Source organism: Monodon monoceros, unplaced genomic scaffold, assembly GCF_005190385.1.
Source record: "Monodon monoceros isolate NGI ecotype Baffin Bay Population unplaced genomic scaffold, NGI_Narwhal_1 Super_Scaffold_5, whole genome shotgun sequence".
Lineage (NCBI taxonomy): Eukaryota > Metazoa > Chordata > Mammalia > Artiodactyla > Monodontidae > Monodon > Monodon monoceros.
Genome location: NW_021703782.1, coordinates 28656079 through 28671512, shown reverse-complemented (window position 1 = coordinate 28671512; position 15434 = coordinate 28656079). Strand labels below are relative to the sequence as shown.

Sequence of the window (15434 nt, the reverse complement as noted above, 5' to 3'; positions counted from 1 at the left end):
GAAGATACCAAACAATATGGGTCATACCCTTTTGTCATGAGTAAACCAACGGGCAGCATTACAAAATCTGAGAATAAACCCACAGACTAGTGGGAGAAAATAAAACAAGTAAGCCTATAAAATTAAGGGATATATTATAACCGTGAAAAAATCTTAAATAAGTAAAGGAGCTTGGAATCACTTGAATATATGCTCCACATACATAAATGCACACATATATATGTCCACACACATAAACACGTACACAGTAGCAGATAGGCAAGGTGCAAGACAGTCATTGCATGTCAGTGCCCCTCTTGAGGGACATGAACAATTCCTGGTACCAGCTGGTCCCTGGGTGTCTGCTATCTATCCCGCAGAGTCATTGGAGGGAAGGGCTGCGATGAAAGGGGTTCCTGTTGACAGGGGCAGCAGTTTTCCTCTGTGGATCCCTCACTTGCCTCGTTGAACAGCCTGCTGGGGCCAAGTGGGGGCTCAGTCAGAGCCTGCTCTGGGCTGCGCCTACCCATGTGGCCTCCCACCTGTGGTCCCCATCCCCTCATTCCCTCTGGTTGGACTCCTGATAGGCAGGTGGGAGAAGGGAGACCAGATCTCCCTGCACCTGGTCACCGTGCCTGGTACCTGGTGGGCCATCTTGGAGGTGCTGTCCATTTCAGTTGTTTAATCAGGATGTGTTACGCTTTCTGTGGATGGGGAAGGTGTACAGATGACTGATTCATGCTCTCTCGCTGCAGGGAGTCCCAAATGTATGTGTGTTTGTGTGCATTTGTATTCTAGTTGCGCCCTTCCCCAAAATAATACCTAGCATTCATTGAGCTCTTACCATGTGCCTTACAGGTGTGATCTCGTTTACTCCACTTAACAAGCCTATAAGTTACACGCTAATACTATAACTTATGTATAACATATATATATATGTTGGGTGTAATACATTTTACACGTGAGGAAACTGAGGCAGAGAGAGGTTGTGTGTCATCACTGGTACCCCCCAAGTTCCCAGTGTCCCAGGAAGGCTTCTTCCCATTACCATATAGTACAGTGTAGTATACAGTAGTGTCTATACCGATGCTGTGCGAAAGAACTTTCTGCAATTATGGAAATGTTCTGTGGTGGCCTAGAGGTTCCTTTTGAACTGAATGGTATTCCACTGAATGTATCTCACATTTTCTTTATCCATTCATCCACTGATGGATATTTAGGTGCCCTTCCATCTTATCTTTCCTTCCTTTCCCTCCCATTTCCCTCCAAATATAATAGGTAATTAAAATATCTAGACAATTATTGTATTAGATGAGGAGCAGTTTGTGCTTATTTCATATTTTAAGAGCAGCAAGTGCTGAACCTTTATTCTCTCCCCAGCATCACCCCAAAATGTATCAAATGTGTCTGCCAAAAGTGGATTTTTAGTCTAATGATGCCTCCTATTGACTTTTAATTTCTCTGGGTCATTGACTTTCCATAGAAAAAAGAGATTCCCCAGGTCTGCTTAGGGTATGACCCTGTTCAGATGGTAGGTTGGAGAGGCTTTGCATTGGGGCAATGTTTGGGTATGTTGGGTGACAGTAGCCTTGACCTGTTAAAGGGTTAATTGTTCTCTCCTACAAAAGTGGGGAGGTAAGTGGCCGAGTGTGACATGGTGGCCCCTCGGTGCCATTGGAGACACAGACTCCTGGGTTTCTCCCCTGCCATCCTTAGGGGTCACTGTCATCTGTGAGGTTCCGTGGTGGCCACCAAAGCTCCATCCGCCATGCCCATGGTTCAGGCAAGAGGGTGGGAAGTGTAAAGGGTCCCAGAGGTGCCACCTGAGGCTCTGTCCGCTTATCAGCCAGACTATGTCACACGGTACCCTGGCCCCACCGCCGGAGCATGGGAGGCAAGGCACGTGGCTGCCATGAATAAAGTTTGATTCTGCTGGGAAGACAGAAGCGGGTGGACATAGGGCAGGCAGCCAGCAGCTCATCTGGTGGCTTCAGCATCCACCCTCTTGGGGTTCAGGCTACGGTACCAAGAATTGGGGGCACAGACCCCTTTCAAATGGCCTGCCCTTGATACTAGAGGCATTTGTCTGCTTCTTTTGCTGCTAGAGCAGGCCAGCTTCCCTTTGTGAGTGCGGGCTCTAAATTCTTCCAAAAATAGAGGAAAAGGGTGTGTTGTATCCCTGTCTGGTTTCTTTGTGCGTCTGGTCACGGAGAAGTGTGGGATAAAGTAGCTGCCTGTGAGGTCTCCTCTGCATGGGTCTGTTTTAAAATTCTTCTATTTAAATGGGTTTTAAAATGTGAAAGGGGAAAAAAGGGTTGTCCCCTTAAAGAAGTCTCTTTCAGACGATGGTTCATCAGACTGCAGCTTAATAAAGACACTCATTCATAGTGATTAGGTCTTTGTTAGAAAGGATGGGGGAGAGTTTTTGAGGCTGGTTTGCAGAGACTGCGATTGCCCAGATACCCTCGTGGTTTGAGCAGACAGGTAATTTACTCTTCCTCCGCGCTTCACAGGGGGCCTGTGAAGGAAGGGGGTCACAGGGAGTGTGGGGATTGTCATAAGTCCTGGCTCCTCGAAGTAGTGAAGTAGGAACAGGGCAGTCAGGGTTCCAGGCCCTACTTTGGAGGGCTCAGCGGGAGTGCTGGAGAGTTTGGGCAGGGTTTCCTTGCTGAGTCGCTGTGAACAGAAGTGGTAGGCTTTGGGCGTCCAGGGGCTGGCCTTTGAGGCGATATAGCTGTGGGACCAGAGAAAAGAAACCTCTTGGGGAAGCAGGGGAATCTCAAGCCTCGGAACCCTCAGACCAGCTGTATAGAGGCAGAAAAGGCAAGTCAGATTCCAGGGGAAAGAGAAGACAGGCAGGAACTGGCTTCCATACAGTGTATGTACTAGTGTCGGGGGGACAGTCTATGAGTCAGCAATGAGCCCAGGAAAACAGCCGGGTTTCAGACCTGGGTTTGCTACTTACTCTAGGCAAGTGGCTCACTCTTTGCTACTCAGGGTCAGGATTGTGAATGAAATGGTCCCGATGGGCAACACGAATATCCTGTGACCCTATGATCTAGACTTGGGGATGCTGTCAAAGGGGTCAAAGCCAAGATCCCGTGCCAGAGAGGAACTTGATAGGCCGCAAGCTCTCTCCCTTAACCCAGTCACTTCTGTGCGTTTCCTGCAAAGAAAGGAAGTAAAGCAGTTTCCTAAATTCGAGGCAGGCAAGGAGAGAGAAGTAGGAGCAATTAGGCAGAGGGAAGTGAGGAGCACGTAAACTGCTCTAAAACCAGGAGTCATCTTGCTTAAACGGGCTATCACTTTCTTCCTCCCAGCAATTAAGGATACTTACATGTTCAGCGTAGTTATAGTAAGTTAGGACAGGCAAAGTCATGCCGCTGTAACAAACAATGCCAATGCCCAGTATGAGTGAGCTGGGGGCTCTGTCTCACACGTCCTGACCACGGGACCAAAGCTCTACCATCTGAAAAATGACAGTCACATTGGTGAGGGAAGAGGATGTGGCATATTGAGGACTGGCTCGTGAAGCTTTCATCCAAGGCAAGTACTTTGGTGGCCAAGGGAAGTCACATGGCCAAGCCTAACTTGAAGAGCATGGGGGGCGCCCTCCTACCATATCCTGACCGGAAAGGTCCCTGAAATATGTGATGAATAGCACTGCCACAGTAGTTATTTTAATAAAGAGTTACATTTTTACAGAAAAGGGGTCAGGCACTGCTAATCCAAGTCCCTACATTATTTATACCTGAAGAAAGCTGAGATTCCCATATAACCTTACCATACCATTTAGCTTAATCTCAAGCACAATGTCCAGAAGGAAATAAATCTTGCCAGGTCTAATTCATAGAATGATATCTTGTCAGCTGTCCAGATTAGGAGGACAGGTTGAAACAGCGGTCTGCTGTTACTGCCAAGGAAAGACAATTTGCTGTGTATTAAGCTTAAAAAGAGGATTCTGCCCAGACGTGATGACTGCTCTGCTTTTTCAATGGAACCTAAAGCAAGTGCTGACCTCTTAAACTTTTTTACTTCCCTCATGACACATGATGGGATTTGGAGTGAAGGTTGGTAAATGGAGGGAGAGCAACGGTCTCCCTGGAGATTTGTTACTGGTGAATTTCGGGGCACATACTCTTTGTGAAAGGGTCATGTTCTTATTCTGTCGTCTCAACGTTTTTTGTAAGCAAAAGAGACTTTTTATTCTTTATTAACTGGGCCTTTGGGAATTCTCTGCTGATAAATTCCAATTCCTGAGTTTATAGTTATGTGTATTTGTGACAATTAATCCACATGAATTTATTAAACACCCACTGTGTGGAAAGGACTACGGGAGTTGCAATTGGGGCTACAAAGGTAAATAGGATTTTAGGCTACTTGAATGCTTTTGAATTAAGGGCCCCACAGAGAAGGTATAAACTCATGCCCTAATAATATCTCTTTCCATTCTGGGGTGCATTGTAATATTCATGGTCGCTAAGGAACCTCTCGGTGGCACACCCCTTGGCAGTTTGGCATTGCTGTTCTTCCCTTCCCTTTGAATCAGGACTGGCCCTGTGACTTGTCCTGGCCAACAGAATCCTGCAGAAGGGATGTTGTGACTTCCAAGGCCAGGCCTCGCTCTCTTGGTACACGTTATCCTCACATAAGGGCGCTCTGGGTAACGTCCTGGAAGATGAGAGGCATGTGGAGGGAGGAGCCCAGCTGACGGCCAGCAGGCGCCACCGGACACGTAAGCGAGGCCATCAGCCCCCGCCAATCCCACTGGATTGCAAACAGGTGAATGAGCCTGGATAGCACCATGAGGAGTGGACAACCTGCCCAGATGAGCCCAGCCCATGCTGCAACCATCAGAACTGTGAGCAAGCCAGTTATTGTTATTTGAACTACTAAGCTTGGGGTGGTTTTTGTGCCCAGTGGTTGACTGTTGCCCAGTCCCTGCACTGACCCAGCGAGACCGACCTTCTTGTCATTCTCCAACATGATGTGATTTTTGGCTCCTCCTTGGACGTGTTGTCCCTTCAGTCTAGAATGCCCGCCCCTCACTTCCTTTCTCGGAACTTTCTGTCCTATCTTCAAGATCCAGGTACCTCTCTGAGTTCCCCTGGAGCCCTCGATACACATGTCTTTTATTGATACTTTCTCTGTCGTCCTGTGGTTCTTTGTTTACAGGTTGGTATCTCCCATTAGATAGATGCTGACCTCCTAGGGGAAGAGGCTGTCCTCTCCTTCACTGACTCCTGGGCCTCTACTCAGATCCTGACACACAGTGGATGTGGCAGTCCATTGGGAGACAAAGTGTGGAGAATAACTCCTTTGTGAGGGTGGGCACTGCACTGGTAGTGGGAACATGGCTGCCGAGTCCTGACTATAACTGGATATCATACAGCAGTGCCTCTCACACTTTAACCATGGGCACGTGATCGCCTGGGATCTTGTTAAAACGCAGGCTCTGATTCAGTAGGTCTGGAGAGGGGCCAAGCGTCTGCATTTTTTTTTTTTTAACATCTTTATTGGAGTGTAATTGCTTTACAATGGTGTGTTAGTTTATGCTGTTTAACAAAGTGAATCAGCTATACATATGCATTTATCCCCATATCTCCTGCCTCTTGCATCTCCCTTCCACCCTCCCTATCCCACCCCTCTAGGTGGTCACAAAGCTCCGAGCTGGTCTCCCTGTGCTATGTGGATGCTTCCCACTAGCTATCTATTTTACATTTGCTAGTGTATATATGTCCATGCCACTCTCTCACTCCGTCCCAGCTTACCCTTCCCCCTCCCCATGTCCTCAAGTCCATTCTCTGTGTCTTTATTCCTGTCCTGCCCCTAGGTTCTTCAGAACCTTTTTTTTTTTTTTTAGATTCCATATATGTGTGTTAGCATACGGTATAAGAGTCTGCATTTCTAACAAGCCCCCGCAGTCCACACTTTGAGTAGCAAGGCCATAAGATAACCCAGGTGCCCAAGAACAACAGTCAGTAGTTACAGAGGTCCTCAGTGGTTCATGGAGAAAAAAAATAGGGATGAGTCTTTTTTTATTGAAGTACAGTTGATGTACAATATTATATAAGTTACAGGTGTACAGTATAGTGACTCACGAATTTTAAAGGTTTTACTCCATTTATAGCTATTATAGAATGTTGGTTGTATTTCTTGTGTTGTACAATATATCCTTGTAGCTTATTTTATACATAATAGTCGGTACCTCTTAATCCTCTACCCCTCTGTTGCCCCTCCCCACTTCCCTCTCCCCACTGGTAACCACTAGTTTGTTCTTTATATCTGTATCTGTTTCTTTTTTGGTTATATCCACTAGTTTGTTATTGATATATTTTTTAGATTCCACATATAAGTAATATCATACAGTATTTGTCTTTCTCTGTCTGACTTATTTCACTTAGCATAAACCTCAAAGTCCATCCATGTTGTTGCAAATGGCAAAATTTCCTTCTTTTTTATGGCTGAGTAGTATTTCATTGTATATTGTACACCACATCTTCATTCATGAACTTGTTGATGGACACTTAATAGGGATGAGTCTTAATAGCAGTGCTGATGGCCGTAGAACACAGAATATGGCAAATAAAGTGAGCTTGATCATTTTGAGGGTGCTCCAATTGAAGAGCAATGGTAGAAGGAGATATTTATTGGGAAAGGAGTGTTCTAAATAAGCTGAGATTTTTAAAGGATCTACCAGAAATAAGGTGGGGAGAATGAACTATATCAGTACTGTTGACTACAGAACTAGCCTAGATTCTGACAGATACTAAATACAGAAACAAAACAAAAAAATTTTGTAGACTGGTGTTCTGAAGAAGAACAAGGATGGGATAGACACATTAATCGGCTTCTTAGAAGGATGAAAGGAAAGCAGTGAACGCTGGGGAGCTGGTCATATCAGGCTAACCTTACTTTCTTATTTGAAAAGATGACTGGGCTGCGGGAACAGAGAAGTGTGGTCCTGGCACACAGCAGATTTCAGCAGGGCATTTGACTCCTACCTGGGACACATCCTGTGGTCAATATGGAAAGAGCATATATGTTTCGAAGTGTACAGTGTGTATGTTTGGAAGTGTACGGTGTGTATGTTTGAAAAGACATTTGTACATTTTGATGACTAGTTGGAAATCAAGACAGCAAGAATGCTGATTGATCAAGTTTACCAATGCAAAGAGAGGTGCCCTAGAATTCGTGCTTGTAGGTCATCTGAAGATATAGTTGGACTACTTACGAAATATAGAGTTCCTTCCAAAACAAATTATCAGGAGATTAAAATATACTCTTTCTATTGACACAGCAAGTAAAGGCAAAGTCGAGGGGACTTGAGAAATGCTTGGCGTCCCCCCCCTGGTGGCTGGTGCCAAGTCAATCTGTAGCTGTTTATTGTCTTGAATATGTACTCAGATTAGCTGTGTAGCAGGCCATCTGCCGTCTCCTCCAGACTCAGTTGATAGGCCCTGGGAAAGGGAAATCCTGCCAAAATGCAAATAACCTACTAAACTGATAATAAAGGGAAAGATAAGGTCTGTGGGGGGATGGGGTAGGAATAAGTGACTGTCTTCTCAGCTCCTCTTTGTCTTTCTTCTGCCTATATTTCTTCCTGTTAGAGAAAGACCAGGTGTGGATCAGGAGACCCCGGTCTCATTTGGAGATGCTGGGTCAGACCCGAAGTAATGGGGCAACTAGGAGGCTCAGTTGTAAGACTACGCTTTGCAACCTCCCAAGCTAGTCTCTTCGTTCGAACTCAGCAGCTGGCTTGGTTTCCACTGGTCGGCTCGCCGAGGTGGAAGCCCTGGTCAGATTTGCGCTCTTCCAGGTGAGGGTTGTGGTCTCTGCCCCCAGGGGGCTAGCACCTGGATTCCCCAGGTTGCCTGCCGTCACATTAATTCATGAGCCCAGTCTCTTCTCCCCCCGCCCCTGCCCCCAACTGCCCTCCATGGCGTTCCCACCCAAGCATGATTCAGCTGTTCCCAACAGCAGTCTTGAGCTGACTGGACAACTGTCATTTACATGCGCCTGCTACTTTAGCTTCCAAACACTTTTATATTCACCTTCAGCTCCTTTCAATACTCACAGCCACCCCAGGAAGCTGTCACTCCTCAACTGGAATAGTAATGTTAAAGAAATTAAGGCTCCATCCCAGGAGGAGGTTGTGACCATCTAAGACCTCATAGCTAAGGAGTAGGAGACCAAAAATGCGAATGCAGATCCTATCACCAGTTCTGTCACTTTAGGGTGAGTCGTTGAGTAAAGAAGAGCTTGCCAACTCAGATGTCAGCAGGGCCTCTGCTCCTAGCAGCAAATGTGTGAAGCTGACCAGGTACCAGGCAATAGGGAGCAGTGAGGCCTGTGTCCAGCTGGAGAGCACAGGGCCATCCCAAGGGGGCTGCCGTTATTCACTGTGTGATGGTTGTACGTGCGGACTGGGCCAGCACTGCCAGCTCTTCCAAGTCTAGGCAATGCTGAGAATTCATTTTAAAATATTGACAGTGGATTCATTTCTTTTCACACTTTGTGGCTCGAACAACGATCATCCCCACAGCCCTCCAGTTTGATCAGTGGATTAAAGTAACATTCCCTGGTGAATGAGGCTTCGCTTCTTTTGAGGGTACTTGCATTTTAAAAGAGTTTGTTGAAGCAATTCATTTTCTAATTAATGCAGTCCATGGGGGAGATGTTTTTTCATCCACGTCACTACCTTCCTGAGCCTGCTTTAAGTCCCTCAGCTTCAACAAATCTTGGCTAAAGAGAGTTTGAAAATGAGATGCAGTATGCATGGCATCACCCCGCAGCTTAATCATATTGCCCCCATCCAGGGGTCTAAACTCCACAAGGTGGCTGCCCACCAGGATACAGAAGGGGAGGCTATCTAAACTTACCTTGGGGGATGCACAGAAGTCATTAAAAAAACATTTTCCAAAAATCCTTGGAAAGGGGGAAGAGGACTGTCTGAGCTGTAGTTTATAGTTTGGAACTGTTGCAAAGCAGATCCATTTTTAAATTGCAGTTGTTAATCACCCACGCCCTGTGTTTGAAGGAGGATCTTGCCACAGGAAGGGACTTGGTGTAATTCTGGGCTGAGGTAATGAGCAGACTTAATACTGGGAAAGGAGTTTAGAGGAACATAGAGTCAGCTCCAAAAAGGAAGTGTCAACCTAGCAGGAGTGATTTAAAAAATACAGGGGTTGGGGGGTTCTCTTGATATAGGGAACGCCTTAGGCCATCTTCATTTTGCATAAGCGGCACCAGTCTGCATTAGTCTCAGTGGTTCTGGGGGATATCCTGGGAACTTTAGAAACCACTGCTACCCAGGTCCAGCCTCCAAGATTAGATTTAATTGGTCCAGGTCTGGTCTAGGCACCTGCATTCTCAACAGCTCCCTGTAACTCTGGTTGAGAACGATTACTCCAGGTTTGGGGGTTTCAGACTTCACAGCATCAAAGAGCCCGGGGGGGCTTGTTAACATGGGCATTGCAACGCCTCTCCTGTCCAATGAATAAAAACCTCAGGGAGGCCCTGGACTCTTTATTTTTTAAAGACCCCAGATGATCCTTGGCTTAGGTTTTGAGCAGCCCTTTGTAAACCACCCCCTACCTTGTGGGCACCCAAGTACACGCACAGAGATGCCATTTGCAACCAATAAATAGAAATACTTTAGTGTCCCACTTTGGCAAGCACGTGAGGTGAAAATAGATCTCCTGAAACAGATGTCAGTTAAGGCACAAACGCTGTGACTGCCTAACTCTTAACTGCTGGGGAGTGGGGTCAGAGGGGGCAGTGAGGACTGGATCAGGCTGGGCTTCTGGTTAAACTCAGGCTTTCCCTATGAGAGGTCTTCCAGCCCACTGATCTTGTGTCATTTGTAGAAATGGTGCCAAACAGCTGTAAATGCAGGGCTGAGAGCTATTTGTCCCCTTGCTTTGTTCTCTTTCAGATTACAGAAAACACTTTTGACCAATAATGTAAACAAAGTTTTACTCTCTTTTGATTCAAAAAATCACCATAAAACACAACTTCAAAAACTCTGAATGTCATGATTTTATAGCTGGCAATATAATATTTGTGTTTCTGGGTCTTAAGTTGTTAGAAAAGCTTATGAAACAAAAGCAGTTTGTTTTTCCCCGCATCTGATTCTTACACCCCTCATTTTGAAGTTTGCACTGCACATTTAGTGTTGGTCTTTGCATAACTGAGTCACTTGCTAATATAATTTTTGTTGTTCTTTTGTGATAAGAGCAGAATTTCTGTGAGTTGCAGTCCAGGAGACAGAAGGTACAAACACTGCAGATCAAATATCACCTGGGCCTGTATGGACTCCTGACCTCATTTCCCTCTTGTATCTACAGGATATGCACTTCATTCTGACTGTTTAAGCCTCTCTGTCTACTAGAAACTTCCCTTCTGATTCCAACCTTGTCTAATTATTAACACTCTGAGATACTACTATTGAGTTGATCAGAAAAGGGGAGAAAACTTGGGTTTAGGACTAATTTTATTACATCTCAGAATGGCTTTGATGGAAATCTGCCATATGTATCTTTTTATATATCGTCAAGTGCTTTGCTTTAACTCCAAGGATATTACCCTCCAGTTGGGCCATGCTCTTTTCCATTCTTCTTCTTATTTTGTTACGCAAATGAACAGCCAGTTGCACATATCGTAAGTAATACAGGTTTTGCGTGCGGAGCTAGAATTCATGGGACATCTACAACCAAAGAACTTGCGTGCAGGGAGTGAAAACCCCGCTGAGCATGTCCTCTTCTCAGGAATTTCTTGAAGGAAGGGAATCATCATTTACGGCAGCCGCCCTAGGAGATTTTATTCCAAAGACTGAATTTTCTGTTCAAATGTCTGAAATACCTGATTCCCTAGATTTGGGGGACAGAAGAGGGAGAGAAATTATTCAGGAGCACATAGGGTGTTGGCTATGCGTCTCAGCGATTTTTTTTTTCATCCTAAGTGTCATTTGCCCAATTTGTTTTCCTTGCTTACATGTGGAACTGACCCCTATACGTGATGATAAGAGAAGAATAAGTAAGTAAACACTCCCAAGGTTCGAGGCTGATATAAAAGTCACTTGGTTTCAGTGAACCGGACTGGAACACGAGCCTTTTGTTTGCTGTTGAAAGTTTAGCACTTGAATTTCGGGTTGGGCTGTTCATTTCATTAAGGAAAATGTGGACACCTCATGCCAACTCCTGTTTTCCTTAGTCCCTGAGAATGGAAGGCATTGTGTATTTGGTCCACACACCAAAAAGTGAACAGTGACTTAATTGTGCCCTGGGAACAAAAGCTATTACCTGGGGACAAGATGGGAGACCCCAGCCTTCTGCTCACCCTGCTTCACTCTTTACAAAAGTCAGCGTTGCTGGGAACCCCAGAGCAAATGTTTGCATTGTGGCCACTGTTTGCGTTTGAAATTGTAACCCGTAGAGTGGTTTCTCCTGGTGCTTACAATTGAGAGGAATGTGGCAAAGTGGGGACCAGGCTTATTCGGAAGAGATCAGGCATCGGGCCCCAAGTCCCCCGACAAAGACCAGATGTCAAGCAGAAGGGGGAGACCGAAAAGGAAAAAGAGAGAGTTTGGTTCCCCCACTCAATCTGCCTCTTCCTCGCAAAAGCCCCAGTGACACACATTGAAGCTTGCATCAGTCATGTGGCTGCCCATCTGCTTGCCAGCAGTTCAACTTTGGTTAAATCTGTTTAAAAAGCACTTACGCACTGTTCAGTTATAGGCAGGCAACGAGTGTGTGCCAGTGTGAGAATTGGGGGGGCATCAGCTTTTCAGGCAGATGGTGGCAGTCCCTTGATTCTTCTGTCACACGAATATGATGACACTGTACCTCCTTGAATGGTGATGTCGGGGTAGGAAGCCTCTTTCCTCCTGAGAGTGCCTAAGGAGTTGGCTTTGCTGTTGGTTAAAGCCAGCACTTTGGTTGATGACCCCGAGTCCCAGGTCATTTTGTTTTCTTTTGCCTTTGGAGTATCGGCCAAGACTGAGATTTTGAATGTTTTTTGGTTCATTGGGAGAATGTTGACTTGCCAGGGGTTGGGAATAAAGTGTCTCAAGTAAAAAGAGTTGCTTCAGAATTTGAAATTTCTCTTCCCCCAGTGGTTCTCTTGAGTTCTGGTAAATCAAGACCAATGAATATCACAGCTAATAATAGTGGTAGCAAAAACAAAACTAGAATTTTTTTCACATTTTATACTATACCATAACATATATAAGCATTATCACTTATAATCCTTACAATAAGTGGCTCTTATTTTAAAAAATGAAACAAAATGAAAAGCAAGTATTGAGATTGGATCTCAGGACAATGGCTAAATGTGTGATGTTCTCCGTGAAGTCATGACATCATGGACCTAAGCCAGCGTTTCCCAAGCTTTGGTGTGTACATGAATCACCTGGGATCTTACTAAAATGCAGATTCCGATTCAGTAGGTGTGGGTGGGGACCGAGAATTTGCATTTCTAATGAGTGTGATGCTGCAGATCCACGGAACACTCTGAGTGGCAAGTTTCTAAGTCAGAGATTGCCAAACCTGGCTGATCATTGGAATCGCCCGGAGATTCTGGAACACATAGCTTCCCTTCCACCTTTGAGATGCTGATTCTTAAGACAACAGCCTTACTTTTATAAAATGAGCAAACTGTGGCCCTGAGATCGGCTGTGATCTGTACAAGATCACACGCGAGAATCTAGCCTCCTGGGGTCTGGAACACACTTGTTCCTCACACTACCTGTGACTTAACGTTGACTGGTATCACGTGCTGAAATGTGCACCCAAGTTCACATCTTCTTTCCTTCTTGCCGAATCTGCACAGCTGGCAAACCGCCCTGGTTGCTGGGAGGAATGGGCCTCATTTCTGCCACATGATCTGAGCTGGTCTTCCTCCTTGGACTGCGTATTGTGTGCTACACATTTCTCCCAGGTGGCACCACAACTAAGGCTCTGTCTCTGCAAGATGGAAGCACGGCTCCCTGAAGAGCCGGTGACACTTGAGTTCTGTCCTTGCACACAGCCATTTATTAATACGACGTCAGGAGGTGATGTGAGGAGGACAGGGGGCTGGTGCTGGGGCAGTGGGGATAAGTGGCTCTGAAGGAGGTGTGGTGTGTTTGCAGAGGCGAACAGCACAGCTGGGGGCTTCGCCGGCATGGCTGCGTCATTGCTGCCCATCCCTGACCAGGAAGGCTCAGACTTCTGGAAGTGCTCCCAGCTCTAGCCAGCACCTTAGGTAAGTGTCCTGTGGCCTCAGGACCTTCACTAGTCACTTCTGCACAGCTTCAATCTCCCTAAGTGTCCAGGAACTCAGTAAGCTTATGAAATGGTCCTACAGGATTCACTTCTCTATGACTCTAACCCAAGCTGACCCTTGATCATTCGGAGTTTTGAAGATATTTTCATTACTGAATATTTGTTAGGATTAGTTTTGGCTGCTTGGGTTTGACAGAAAACCCAAAATAATAACGGCTTAAAGAAAATAGGACTTTATTTCTATCTTGTGTAAGAGTCCAGAGCTGCTGTGGCAGCTCTGTAGTATCAAGCACTTTGCCTTCTTTTATGATGTCACTCTGCCAATATGGCTGCACATGCTTCAGCCATCACATCTTCATTCCATCCAGCAAGAAGAAAGAAGGGCATGCCCTTTCTCATGAAGGACATTCCTTGACTATTGCACCCAATACTTCTGCTCACATCCTGTTCACCAGAATGTAGTTACATGGCCACAGCTAGGTAGTTACATGGCCACAAGAAAGGCTAGGAAATGTAGTCTTTATATCAAGGTGGCCTGATTATCAGCTGAAAATTGATAATTCTAGGACTCAAGACAAAGGAAAGATCAAATATTAGGATAGACAACTGGCCATGCCTCACCAAGGTCTTAAGGTCATTTTCAAACCCAAGTAGTGTTTGAATTAGAACCAGATTTTCAGATTGTTGCTTCCAAGCCACTTTATATACCACAGGAGGTTTGAGGTTATGCTGGATCTCTTAGGCATTCCTCCAAGAGGAGCCAGAGCTGGCCATTATACTTTTATTCAATTAATTATGATTTAATAATTTAATTAATTAAGGCTGATGTGGAATGCAGATTTAAGGAGACCGTTGCTGGCAGTAATCAAAGCTTTAAGGCAGAAGGCAAGACTCGTAGATTGATAGCATTTCCCCTGATGCCGTCTTCAGCTTGCTGGAACTGCTTGTTCGTATGTTTGGAGCTGGGCAAAAAGATTAACTATAACCACGGAAAGAAGAGAAAAATGGGCCAAGTCTTAGCACCAGAAGGGATGGTTGTTTTGAGTCAGCATTGGGTGCTTTCTGGAGCATGATAGAACCTGTGAATCTTAAGGAGTGTCTGGGTCCTGAGATCCTTATTTTGTAAAATGAAAGCCCAGATCTAGAAGTACCTGGGATGTCAGTCTTCATGGGGGTTTCAAAGAAGCAGTTTAAGGAGTGGCATCCATATTATTTGAACATTGATAGTTAAATAGATTTCCTCAGATAGTATACGACTGAGTGGGCCATTCTGTGTTTTTTCTAGAATGTTCTGCCTTGTTCTTAGAAAATACCTAGGATAACTTCTGTATAGCCCATAAATGGATGTTAACACCTCACTTCCCCCCCACCCCTCTTTTTGCCTAACAGCAAAGACAAAGTTTTCTCTTTAGAAGAGAATGGCCAAGAGAGGTGGGGAAATAATAAATTTCTTCAACCGAATCATTCCAAACAGTTGGAACAAAGCAATCCTCACACAGGTAATAAGGAGCTCCCCTGACAAGTGGAATCTAGAGCAGAACAGAAGGTGTGGGTAGACCTGGCCATGCCTTGCAGGGGGAGGCTGTGAATATAGTTACCTCCTGAAACCAAAGTAGACAAATCACACGTCTTTTACAGATGCTTCCCATGACTTGAAGGTTTGCTTTTACCGACTACTCGGGATGTCTGCTTTAGTGTAATCCTCTTTAACATCAGTGTCCAGTGTATTCCAAACTTCAGTGGATTTTGATGGGCTCATTCTTCACAGACATACACATGGAAAATACGTTTGAATTTATGCTAAAGGCAGGCTGAGCAGATGTTTTCTTATACTGAATGCATTGCTGCTTTCCTGTACTAATAACTGTAAGAATTTAAAAACAGCATAATGAACTCATACATTTGCTCCTGCATTTTCCCCATGTTATATAGGTCATGACTTTTCAGGCAGCATGATACTTGCTTAGAGGAAAGGTTTTATCTAGTAAAATGTGTGTATGTTCTCCGAGGGAGAAAAGCCAGAACTTGGGCATCTGACAAGCCTTGGTTGCATCTCGGCCTCACCCTTCACTAGCTACCCATCCGTGGCAAATGACCCTGTTTCCCTGGATCTCAGTTTTCGTTTTCCTATGGTAGAGATGGCCGTGCCTCCTCACAGGAGGATGGAATGAGCTCTAGAGGATGTGAAGG

At 45.3% G+C, this 15434-nt stretch overlaps 1 protein-coding gene across 9 annotated transcripts in view; it reads left to right on the top strand.

Annotated features, from left to right (window-relative positions):
• DAPK1 (death associated protein kinase 1) overlaps positions 1-15434 on the top strand; it is a 206385-nt gene that overhangs the window by 50849 nt on the left and 140102 nt on the right. The window contains exon 1 of one of the 9 annotated variants that reach the window (XM_029201702.1): positions 13188-13224. The exons of the other annotated variants lie outside the window; for them this stretch is intronic. The gene's annotated coding sequence lies outside the window, so the exon portion shown is untranslated. Of the gene's footprint in view, positions 1-13187; positions 13225-15434 lie in introns of those variants that run through there. 9 annotated transcript variants of the gene reach the window in all.